This window comes from Leptonychotes weddellii, chromosome 3, assembly GCF_054177405.1.
Source record: "Leptonychotes weddellii isolate Sample4059 chromosome 3, ASM5417740v2, whole genome shotgun sequence".
NCBI lineage: Eukaryota > Metazoa > Chordata > Mammalia > Carnivora > Phocidae > Leptonychotes > Leptonychotes weddellii.
Window position 1 is genome coordinate 77,868,370 of NC_138371.1, and position 11,411 is coordinate 77,879,780.

At 38.9% G+C, this 11,411-nt stretch overlaps 2 long non-coding RNA genes across 5 annotated transcripts in view; both read right to left on the reverse strand.

Moving 5' to 3' along the window:
• LOC115943109 (uncharacterized) overlaps positions 1–11,411 on the reverse strand; it is a 388,724-nt gene that overhangs the window by 324,308 nt on the left and 53,005 nt on the right. The gene's annotated exons all lie outside the window — the stretch shown is intronic.
• Positions 684–11,397, reverse strand: LOC145720561 (uncharacterized). The gene is made up of 2 exons (XR_014143618.1): positions 5,620–11,397; positions 684–3,781 (listed from the first exon to the last, which is right to left on the reverse strand). It is a non-coding gene; the product is annotated as an uncharacterized LOC145720561 (long non-coding RNA).

The window sequence follows — 11,411 nt, forward strand, 5'->3', positions numbered from 1 at the left end:
AAAGCAGAAGTGACATCTTTTCATTTATTCTAAAATTCCATATCACTCATTGCGCACATATACTGTGTATGTATATGCATATACACACTACATGTACCGTGTATATATAGCACACAGTCTATATTTTAAATAATTTTTGAATTTTCTGAATTAATAAACTTTTATGTTCAATACAAGTAATGCATATATCGTGCTAAATTCACCAGGAATGCTGCCTTTAAAACAGAAAACTACCTCTTCATTTAACCTAAACAGAAGGAATTACAATGGGGCATCATTCCAGCTCACAAAAATCTTTAAGCCTCTGAAGACCCAGAGTTAGGCAGGAGGTTCTTGTTAGTGACGTGTGCTCTCTCATCTACATCAATTAATGTTTACTGGACAAAGAATGGATGCTGTGTTTCGTACACATTTTCTAAATGCGAAGACACTATGTCTGCTGTCTTACATGTCAAGAAAGACCTCACTCATGGCCATAGTTAATAATAAAAAACACACATATCTCTATAGGTTTATGAATAGTATTGTATCTCATCTCACAGGAGAAGAAAAACCTTCAGTGAGTAGGTAGATCTTGATGGGCTTTGCAACACGACAAAGAAAGTCAAGTAGAGAAATAGAGGTAGAGTGTGGATTTGAAACTAAACTAAGGATCAGTTGTGGCTTACTTTTTTAAAAAACTAAACACAGCACACTAAAAGTGGGCTAAAAACGATTAAAAGATAAACTTGGAATCTCCACCTCTTTCTTCACAAAGCATCACTTAATCTGGCCAGGATTTCCTATAGTTTCTAGTAAACATAATGTTATTGTACTTTGTTCCTAGATTATCCCATATCCCAATAATCACAGATGTAAATCATACAACCCTACCTGAACAATATCATTTTTCCCTAGTGATGAGCTAGTATCAAAGCTCCGAATAATTATGCCTCATTATACCCCCACTGTAGTTTTTGTCTGTTCATCTGTTTTCTCTTTGTTCACACTTCTGTCCTTCATTTCTTCCTTCCTTTCTTTCTTTTGTTCTTCTGAATTTTCCAGCACTTGTGAATAATCTGGCCAACCCTTCCAGCTGACCGTCCATGTCTTCAGTCACTTGTCAGCAGCTATATTCTATTCCACAGATTGAGTTATTTAACTGTGCAAGTTCTTGTCTCCAATACACACTCTTCTTTCCTCAGTTGAGTTATAACACATACTTTTTTCATCAAACTCTAAAAAAAGTAACAAAGACTCCATCCTTACACACAAATTGAAGAATCCAGGATAATTTCTCACGGAGCATCCATTTAAACTCTCAATATTTCCATGTCACAATCTAACTGCCTATGGCAGATCCTGAATTCCGATTAAAAAAAAAAAAAAAGTTGTCCAATTCTATCAGTATAATTCCTGTCTCTTGATGTCTGGTTGACAAACTACCTAAAACACACTCAAACTGAAACAAGTGGGTAAAAAAAACACCGAGATAACTACTGTCTGCTTTTTTCTTAGTTTCTACATACTTCTTTACACCTTCAGTGACTCACATCCAGTAGAGCCTCCGTAGATAACACATTCCAATTAAATAAAATGTTGACCTATCTCTTTCTGCCTCATGCATTATTTCTCTGCTTAACTACTAGTAATTTTTCTGTTACTATTCAAGTTAACTGCATGGCAAAACCATAATCTCAAATATGTAACTATTCAGCTTTATCTGAAATTGAAGGACCTCTCCTAATTTTGCATCGCATACTTACTCCTCAAAATAGTTGAAAGAACATATCCACTCTTACCCCTCCTGTTTGGTTGTTTTTATAAATCTCCCTTCTCAATAAAACAACATATATTAAAATGAAGTTCAACTATTTTAATTCATCAAAATTGATCTTTGACACTGCATTTGTTTGCCTTTTGTCTACTGAAAAACTGGAATGTGGAGAGTAATGAGTAAAAGAGATTTCTGGTAGGAAAGACATTATTCGATATAGAAATATTGTAATAATAGATAATAGAGCTCTTTCCCCACCTGCTTCAAAACTAACTCAGAATTTAGAAAATGAAATACAATTACTTTAAGTGGAAATTTAAATAGAAAGTAAAAAAGTTCAACTATTTTATTTCTAAGTAGTAAGCTCCCACAAAGGTGGATTTTGTCTGTTTTATTTACTGCTGAATTCCCAAGCCTAGAACAGTGCCTGCCACATAATAGAGGTTACTTCAATAAATAAATGTTAAATAAGTGAGCTTCTTTACCCAGAAAAATGTTGAAACTTGTTTACTAGCTGTCAAAAGTAGGTTCCTTCATGCATAAAATAGCATCAACTGTGTAATTTGCCCCCACTTCCTCCTTTTGCAGAAAGCCAACAAAAGAACTGTAACTTTTTACCTAAGGATCAAAGGTGTCAACCTATTGGCTCACGCTACTTTAAAGTCTTGGATAACAGTCTTTGGTTATTTTTAGATAATTTCTTTTGTTTCAAGCTTGAAAAGGAGTATTAACAAAGATCAAAAAATAAATCACTGATTCAGAGCAGGAAAATGCATATTAAGAAGTTCAAAATATAGTATGTAGAGGCTGTGAGCTAACCTTCCCAGAATACAAGTCAGATCTAGCTTTAGATACTAAAGTACTATATCGGTCCCACTTGGGACCCATCAACATAAAAGGAATGAGGAGAGCTTTAAGAGTTGAAAGTCTGAAAAGGAAAGAGAAAAACAATTTAAAAATTATAGAGTGACCCAGGCATTCTCAATACCTAAACCAATAGAGCCAAGAGATAGAAAGATACAACCAATCTAATAACAGATAACTCTAGATTGTGAAATTGGGGTGAGTTTATTCTCACCCATAATTTCCAAACATTCTACAATAAGTATGTAGGACTAGTGCAGTAAGAAAAAAATAATAATAATACACATACTTTTAAAACCAAAAAAAAAAAAAGCCAAGGGTAAAAATCATGTGATAGATAAAGAAAACTTAAAGAATTAAGATTATAGGGGCACCTGGGTGGCTCAGTGGTTAAGCGTCTGCCTTCGGCTCAGGTCATGATTCTGGAGTCCTGGGAATGAGTCCTGCATCAGGGTCCCTGCTCAGCGGGGAGTCTGCTTCTCCCTCTCCTATCCCCCCTGCTTGTGTTCCCTCTTTCACTGTCTCTCTCTCTGTCAAATAATAAATAAAATCTTAAAAAAAAAAAGAATTAAAATTACATAGGCAATGAAGAGAACACATTGGTGACTTAACAGTCTTCATTGTTTAAAACAACCATTAACCTAAATCTTTTGCAAAACACATAGGATGGGCTTATTTCTTGTTAAGATAATAATTATACACACACGTGTGTGTGCATAAACCTACACATACAACATGTACACATGCACATATACATACTTACAGGGAGTGAAGCTCCTAGAGAAAGGGCGGAGGCACACAAACTGTGTGAAAAAGAAAAAGCTCCTATAATTAGGACATTATTTAAGGCAGCAACTCTCACAGACTGATGAGATATGAAGATGGGAGAACAGGAACAGAGGTAAAGGAGTGGGCCTTCCCAAGAGGACACAGAAGAACATCAGGACAAGGAGACCTGTTTCAAATAAAGCCTGAAATACAATACCTCTTGTATCACAATCAAGGTATACCCATGGAAGTGTCCAACGTGTGAATGTACATTCTGGAGTAGAAAAATGTTTGAGAATCGCCAACCTACCATCTTCTAGGCGAAGGATTCTGGATAACCCAAGAAAATATGGGATTAAGCAGTTTCTCATGATCAGAAATGAAAGGTCTTGTCTAAAAGAAAGAAAGGACCCCAAATTAATTTCTTTTTGTTCCACAAAGCTGACTAGAAGAACTCCTCCTATCTACATATCTTGATCCAAAATTATCTGGAGGAATACAAACCCCAACCTAGTGTAACCTCCTTGACCCATCCTGTGGCTGAGGAGTTGTATTATTCTTAACAAAACTGCTATTTGTATCTAGTTTCTCTCTTTCCAGTTGTCACAGGGTGAGTAAATAAGAAATCAACATTATCCACATAATAAAAGATGGCCTCTCTCAAGGATCATAATTGCAACAGAAAGAGGTTTATCAAGAAAACATGTGTTTGCTCAGAGGCATTGCCCTACCAGCAGAAGTATCAGGATGTTAACAGGTGCCATGGTTAACTGGGGAGATACTTGGAGGACATATGGGCTTTCCCAGGCTCTTGAAATCACATTGTATAGGTAGTTGTCTCCCTTTGACCTCAGGACAATTGACCACATATATCTAGGATTAGAATGTTTCAGGTCACTTCAAACTTTCACACCGGATCTGGACCAAGCAGATAGAAAACACAACCAAATCTAAACCTTTTGTTTAGGACAGGAGCCTCTTCTAAGCTTTCCAATTTCCTCAGGCAGTGCTACAACTGAAAACACAGCCAAAGAATGCTTAACAACAAATTCAACTGGCTTCGTTCTTCATAGAGGAATAGTGAGGATTTACCCCAGCACCTATTATGTGTCAGCGACTACACTGAACACTTCACACCCTCTATTTCGTTGGGGTCCTTTGGGAGTCTGTTCAGTCCTGACTACTCTCTCTAAAGTTCAATTTGGGGAAATTCAAAATTCCTGGGAAGTCCCCACCAGCAGTAACCAGAGAGGTATATCTAGAACAAGTCCAGGAGTAACCTAGCCCCAATCACTTCAAGCCAGATGAAGGCTACATAGAACAACTGGATAAGGAAGACTGGAAAATTGTTTTATTATGGAAGGCCTGGCACCACTACTTGGCATCAGAGTGAATTCTGATGGAGTTCCAAACCTGAATCATTCTCCTCAGGGTTACTGACTCATCATATTTGGCTCTCATACAGATCACTCACTCTCTCTCCATCTCTCTCAGCTTTACCCTCTGCCCTCCTGAGACAGAATGGGTGCACGGAATTGGTAAGAGGTGACAGATCAAAGGGCAGCATCACCCTGCTTGTCCCAAGGTGTTAGCCCTAGGGCTGAACTGCTACTCTCACTTCTACCCACAACTCTTTTGTTTTCGGATATGTACTAAACCTTGATCAGAAACCTTTCCTCATTCCCATGCCTTTCTATCCACTTCGTCTTCCTTTTCCTATCTCATCCCCTCTACCTGCATGTGCACACACACACACACACACACACACACATCCCTGTTGCTTCAAAGGGCATCAAGGAAGCATTCAGATCTCACTGAAGTCATGTACTTACACCCCACGTCAGAACCTGACTTGGCTTGGGGGCGGTTTCAGTTTATTAGTTTCGCAGTCACTACTCAATACCACACAGAGATCAATTTCAAATAACTTTCCTTTAAACGGAGCCTGGGCAGCCCAAGTTTAGGGCAGGTACTAAGACTAGCCAGAATTTTTTTTTCTGCATGGCTTCTCTGAATCCGGCTGGCAAAAGATGCCTCCAGTAACTCTTGCTGCCAGCGTCTCTTTGTTTTCCACATCTTGGAAACCTGCAACAACCCAGCTACATGGCAAACAATGCAGAACTGCTTTGGTGTCAGCAGCAACGTGCCCTTCCGGTGCAGGGCCACACAGGCGCTGGAAAGGCCCCTCCTTAAACGTGAGCATTACCTCCCAGAAGTGTCCTCCTTCGTACCTAACGCTCCGTGAAGCTAGGAAGCGCTCCCTCCATCTGTCTAGGTAGGAGGCTCTCCATTCTGCGCCCCTTCTGGTCTGTACTGAAGAGATGTGAAGGGAAAAGCCTTGAAGGTGGGGAGTTACACGTTTATGTGCAGCACCGAGGCAGTCATATCCTTCTGCTTTCCCCTGAAAAATCAAGCATCACCTTATCGTTTCCTCACCAAGATTAACTCCTGCTTCCTGAAGAGTATTTCTGAGGTAGAAGCAGAGGTGGTGAAACAAGGGGGGAGCTGAAAAGTCCAATCTGTCAAGCTCCATTTTAGAAGAAAGGAAAACTGAAAAGTGACCGTATTTAACATGAGCCATTTCCTGCACTCAGGAGGGAAGAAAGTGCGCTAGTAACTGTGTGCAGGAGGAGATCCGCACTGGTGTTATCTCTGACCTGCAGCTTAGCCCCAGTGTCTCAGCTGCCAAAAAGCTCCCATTCAACGTTGTGCTGAGTTCATCAATGCTCCACGTGTCAGGATCCTAACAGGAAAAAGCAGGACAGACAGTCTCTCCATTCAACCGCCTGGGGACCCCATGGCAACTAAAATCCCCTCGCAGACCGTCCATATCAACCTTCGGCAGGTCAGAGCACGCAACCCCTTCAGAACCACAGGCTCAGGCCCACACCCTTTCCCCTTGTCAACCTTGTCACTTTCAACAGAACATCGAGCCTTATCATGAAACCTGAAGTAAGTATGACAATTAAGATGGATTGCAAAGCCTGCCTGTGCTTCACAATTAACAATCACTTGGCAGCAGGTTCCACGCAACTGTTGGGGGGTATGGCAAGAACTTTATCCCTGCTTAGTGTTGCATTAGCATATTTAGTAGGCTGCAAGACATAATTCCTAAGATAGGAACATATTTTTGTCTTTTTTAAAAATCTGCAATTAAGCTATAATATGTAGAAACTCTGCACCAGGCAATCAACGTGCGGACACAACAATGGAGTGGGGAAGAAGGAGGGCAAGGGAAGGAAATGCGCCCCCAAGGCGGACACCAACCCCAACCGGTGGCGGCTTGGAGTGTCACAGGCTGGCTGGAAAACTGGGGCTCCTTCCCACCTGTGGCAAAATTCAGAGGGAGCTGCTACTGCCCCAGTGCTGTTGCCATCAGGTGACTGCTCTGTAAGAGCAGAGCCACATGCTTTAATCCCACATATGAAAACACAACCAGACCCTGAGATGACCCTAGTGGTTCCGCAGCAAGCTCTGCATTTTTCAGAAAAAACACCTCTTGATTCTCAATCTCTGAGTAATAAACAATGCAGATAAAAATCACAAAGGCACTTTACTCGACAAATGTAAGGCCTCTTCATCAAACTTGCCAAGATTTTCCCTTACTTGCTGGCCCACCTGCCACGTTGATGAAAAGGATCGGGGAACACCCAAACGGGACCAGTTACCGAAAACACAACCGGAGCGACCACCCCAAACTTCTCCAATGTGTTTGTTATAGATGTTCAGCCCTCAAGTCCAAGCATGCCCTGGATGGGGGCTGGGGAGGGAAAGAAACAGAGCCAGATCTTTCTGATAGCCAGGACTTTGTCTTTCTTGACATCTGGGCTGCAAGAAGGCAGGATATCCTGCCAAATATATTACAGCTGTGAGACCCACCTTGTGATTTAAGACACTGCAGAGTCTGAGGAGCACAGAGGACATAGGTGTGTTTTCTGAGAAAGAAACTTCACCCTTTACCTCTTCTGCAAAAGAAAATACACACACACAAACACACACGTGCGTGCACACCACCAGTTTAGATTAGATGAGCAGCTCACCAGTTGCATAAAAGAAAGCATATGAAAGTAACAAATGCAATTTAACACACAAAGTTTTTCTTTACAAAACCAGTAGAGTAGCAGATTAAAGCACCTGGCAGTCTTGGCAGGCCAAAGGAAAATCTAAGCTGTGACAAAACAAAACAGGTGTACAGGTATAAAACTTTTGCTTTCCAATAATGCCCCTCTCTTCACTGGAATGCTTTGACAGGTGCAGAAGTTCAAGTTACAATGGGGAAATGGCAAATAAATACACAGCATTAGCATCTGACGTGCTTGCTGAGCACCGGGGATGTTAATAACTGGCAAGGTACACTAATCTCTGATTGCAACATTTGGTTTACCTTAATCTGGAGGGACAGCTGTATTAAAGAGGGAATTATACTAATCAGTTCAAGGCCCTTGCATATAAAACTTCCCATTAGGCTTAAAGTACACCAGCTTATGCTCATTCTCTAGGAGCCTTACATCTGGTTCTGAATAAGGCTGCCTCTCATTTGCAAGGTACAAACTGAAAACAAGGGGGGAGGGGGGGTGACAGTTGCTGGAGGATGGGTGATAGAAGAGTAAGCTACTAATTCTTTGAAATTTTTAACAGCACAAAACTAGCTTCTAGGCATCTTAATACTAAAAAAAAAAAAAAAAAAAGCATGTGTTATCAACCCTAGGCCATTTTTTTCCTGTTACCGGAGGTGACCAACATAAAATAAAATTGATGATGTCAGTCAAAAACAGCTAAGCACAAAGCTTGGCTTTGTTATCTTAAGTCAGAAGGTATGATAGGCCATGCCATATGGCTCTAATCCGTCTCTATCTCCCATCACCTAACAGGAAACCTTCATGTAGCATGACCTTATTTGGCTCTTTCCAGGTTAGGGCTGCCCAAAGGGGATTTTTCTGTTTCTGCTATATCCAAAGGTTTATGTTGATTTTTTTTTTCTGAGCCGTGCAAACTATAAATCCGACTGATTACTCTGCACTCTTTTGCTTGACTGAGCCTTTACAATCAGACATCCCCGTTAACAATAAGCTCCTAATGAATCAAACATCTATGGCATTAGCTTCACCTAGCTGCCTCTTTCCCATGCACTGTGGGGCTTTGTCAGACCTGGTTTGATGAGAAAAGCTAGTGACACTTGCTGCGCCTATTGATAAACAATTCAGTAATGAGGGGCATAACCAAAATTACCTAAAACAACCTGATTAAAAATGACAGGCAAGGCTTACTCCACTGCTCCATAGCGAAGGTAACTCCGGCTCTGCGTAGGGAAAATAATGAGGTAAAATCAAATTTCCTTCTTTACCAAGGAGTTCACTTCTGAATGTGGGTTCAGGAAGAGATTACATTTTTCCAGTGATGTTTTAAATTCTTTCAGGTTATGTGATCATCAATAGCATTAGGGACTCACAGAATTCAGGATGCTCGCCTTTCAACTTTCTGAGATGAACTCCCTGCTTTTTCTACTTAAACTTTCAGAATAATCAAACTAACTTTCTTTCTTAAATTTGAGTTTAGTCATTGAGAAACTCAATAGCATAATGCTAATAATTAGGGAAGCGTAGTGTGGGCACGAAAAGAGAAATTATGAGATGCAAAAAAAAAAAAAGTTTTGGAACAGTAGAAGAAACTGCATGGACAAAATCATCCCCCTAAAAGGAATAATTTCACCTTACCACAGACACTGAAGCTCCTTTTACTGGGGTCACCCGGCGGACCTTTGCAACTTCGAAACAAGCTTATACCCGGAGGAGGCCAGGCTCTTGTGAAAGCTTGATTCAAAGACAGAAATGTGTGGGTTTTGCAATTGTGTGGCAGCATGTTGGGAGGATTTCCACCAGTGCACAGATGCACTTGAAAATCAAATATGGACATGGGGAATGTTTTTTGGAGATGGAAAATGAGTGCTGATGACATGTTTATACTTCGCAGATGGATCCAGTACAGAACCATTTTTTATAAAGACACAATATCCACCATTTGCTGAAAAGAAAAAAATTTTTTTTGAGCAGCTACAAAATGGTGGCACAAAAAGTGAATATTCCCATCATCCATGCCCCACCTGTTCCTCAGTCTTACAACTGTCTTCCATCCTGACTGTAATCAATGACTGTTGTAGTCTTATTTTCTTTTCAAATGTTATCCAAAAGAATACGAAAAAAGAAACACAATACACAAAGGCATGTGGAAGAGCAAAATGATTTGAAATTAATTTGCTGCATATGAAAAATTGGAAAATGACAAATGCTATTAAGTAACAAATGCTGAATTGAATCCTAAAAACTGTATTTTTAATTGGCATATTTTCTCCTTAAATTTGGTATCAAATCAATTTTTGAATGTTTTCTATCTAGAGTCTAGAAGGCTCCTTTATTCCTTCTTTTGGCCCCACCGTAGAACCCTTAGGTACTTGAACCTCTGGAAATTACAAATGCTGAGCAACGTATTGATACTATTTGTTGTCTTATTATTGATACATTATAATGATGAGTAGTTCCTAGTTATAAATATCAATTATAATAACAGGGAAAGGCACAATATGTACAGGATGTGGGCTTATAAGAAGATAATCTAAAGCAGTAAAGTGCTGAAAAACATTATTAACATTGTAAGCTCTGCTCAGTAGAAGATATCAAAATAATCAAGTCTTATTGACACCATCAGTAATATTAAACTTGCCATCCCAGGTGTGAAATACTGTCAAAAATGACCCAAATACTGTCAAAAATGACCCACTTCAAAGATACAGCGACTATAAAACAATAAAGCAGCTATGGATCTGAAATATAAGAGTTAATAGTTCAATAATGTAAAATAACAAATTCTGAACACATTTTTCAGACCTGATGAATGAGTATGTTTCTCAAGTATTTCAAATAATACACGACATTAAAATTAATTTTTTTCTTAGTTTTGGTCAAATGAACTTTTCCTGATGTTTTACCTTTCTTGCCATCTGTATTCATAACCTACTGAATTCCACAGCTAACCATGAGTCAATCATATTTTTATTCTAAGTAATAGTCTAAGGTTAAGAATTAGAAATAGAATATGACTCACAGCAAATGGTCAAACAGCCTAAGGACTAGATAACAAAACCTTGAGAATATACATAAATCGACATGTTCTTTCGACCCTGTAGTTTCTGGCAGTGTACCAAACATAAATCTGCAGACCTACATCCTATCATTCTACACCTTGTTATCATCCTGAAATTAACAAAACCCTGTGTACCCTTCTCTAAATGAAGCAAGTATTTGTTTTTATTGCTGGATTTTTCACACATGTGAAGAAAGCCAAAACATTTATAAATTCTTAATTATTTTTTGCCTATCCATCAAAAAACAAAAGTTTTAGTCATAAACTTAAGGTACTCTTAGAGTTCCACAGAAAATGTTAGTACTCATCCTAAATTAAACTTATCAAACTTTGAAACAGTCAAGAAAAATGAAAATATATCCTTTCAATTATAGTATTTATGATGTCATTACATTCTTAATCATCATTCAACAAATACATAGAACATAGAGCTGGGAGAAAAATAAGAGATCATGTGTTTCTATTTATTTATTTAAAATATTAGGGAAAGGAGATCTGAGAGGTAATAGGACTGTGCAAGTCCACCTAACTAAATTGCTGGGAAATCATATTTCCTGAGGTCTGCTTTATTCTACCAGACCATTCTGTTTGCAAATCTTATACTATTTAGTAATAGTGGACTAATGTTATTGGTCACCTATTCTCTAAGTACTCTATTAAGTATCATATTATATAATAATACAGTGTTCAGAGAATATCACACTTAGAGAATCATTGTATAATGATATAAAAGTTAATAAACTAGATTCTACTATGCAGCCATCAAAAGGAATGAGATCTTGCCATTTGCAACGACGTGGATGGAACTGGAGGGTATTATGTTGAGTGAAATAAGTCAAACAGAGAAAGACATGTATCATATGATCTCACTGATATGAGGAATTCT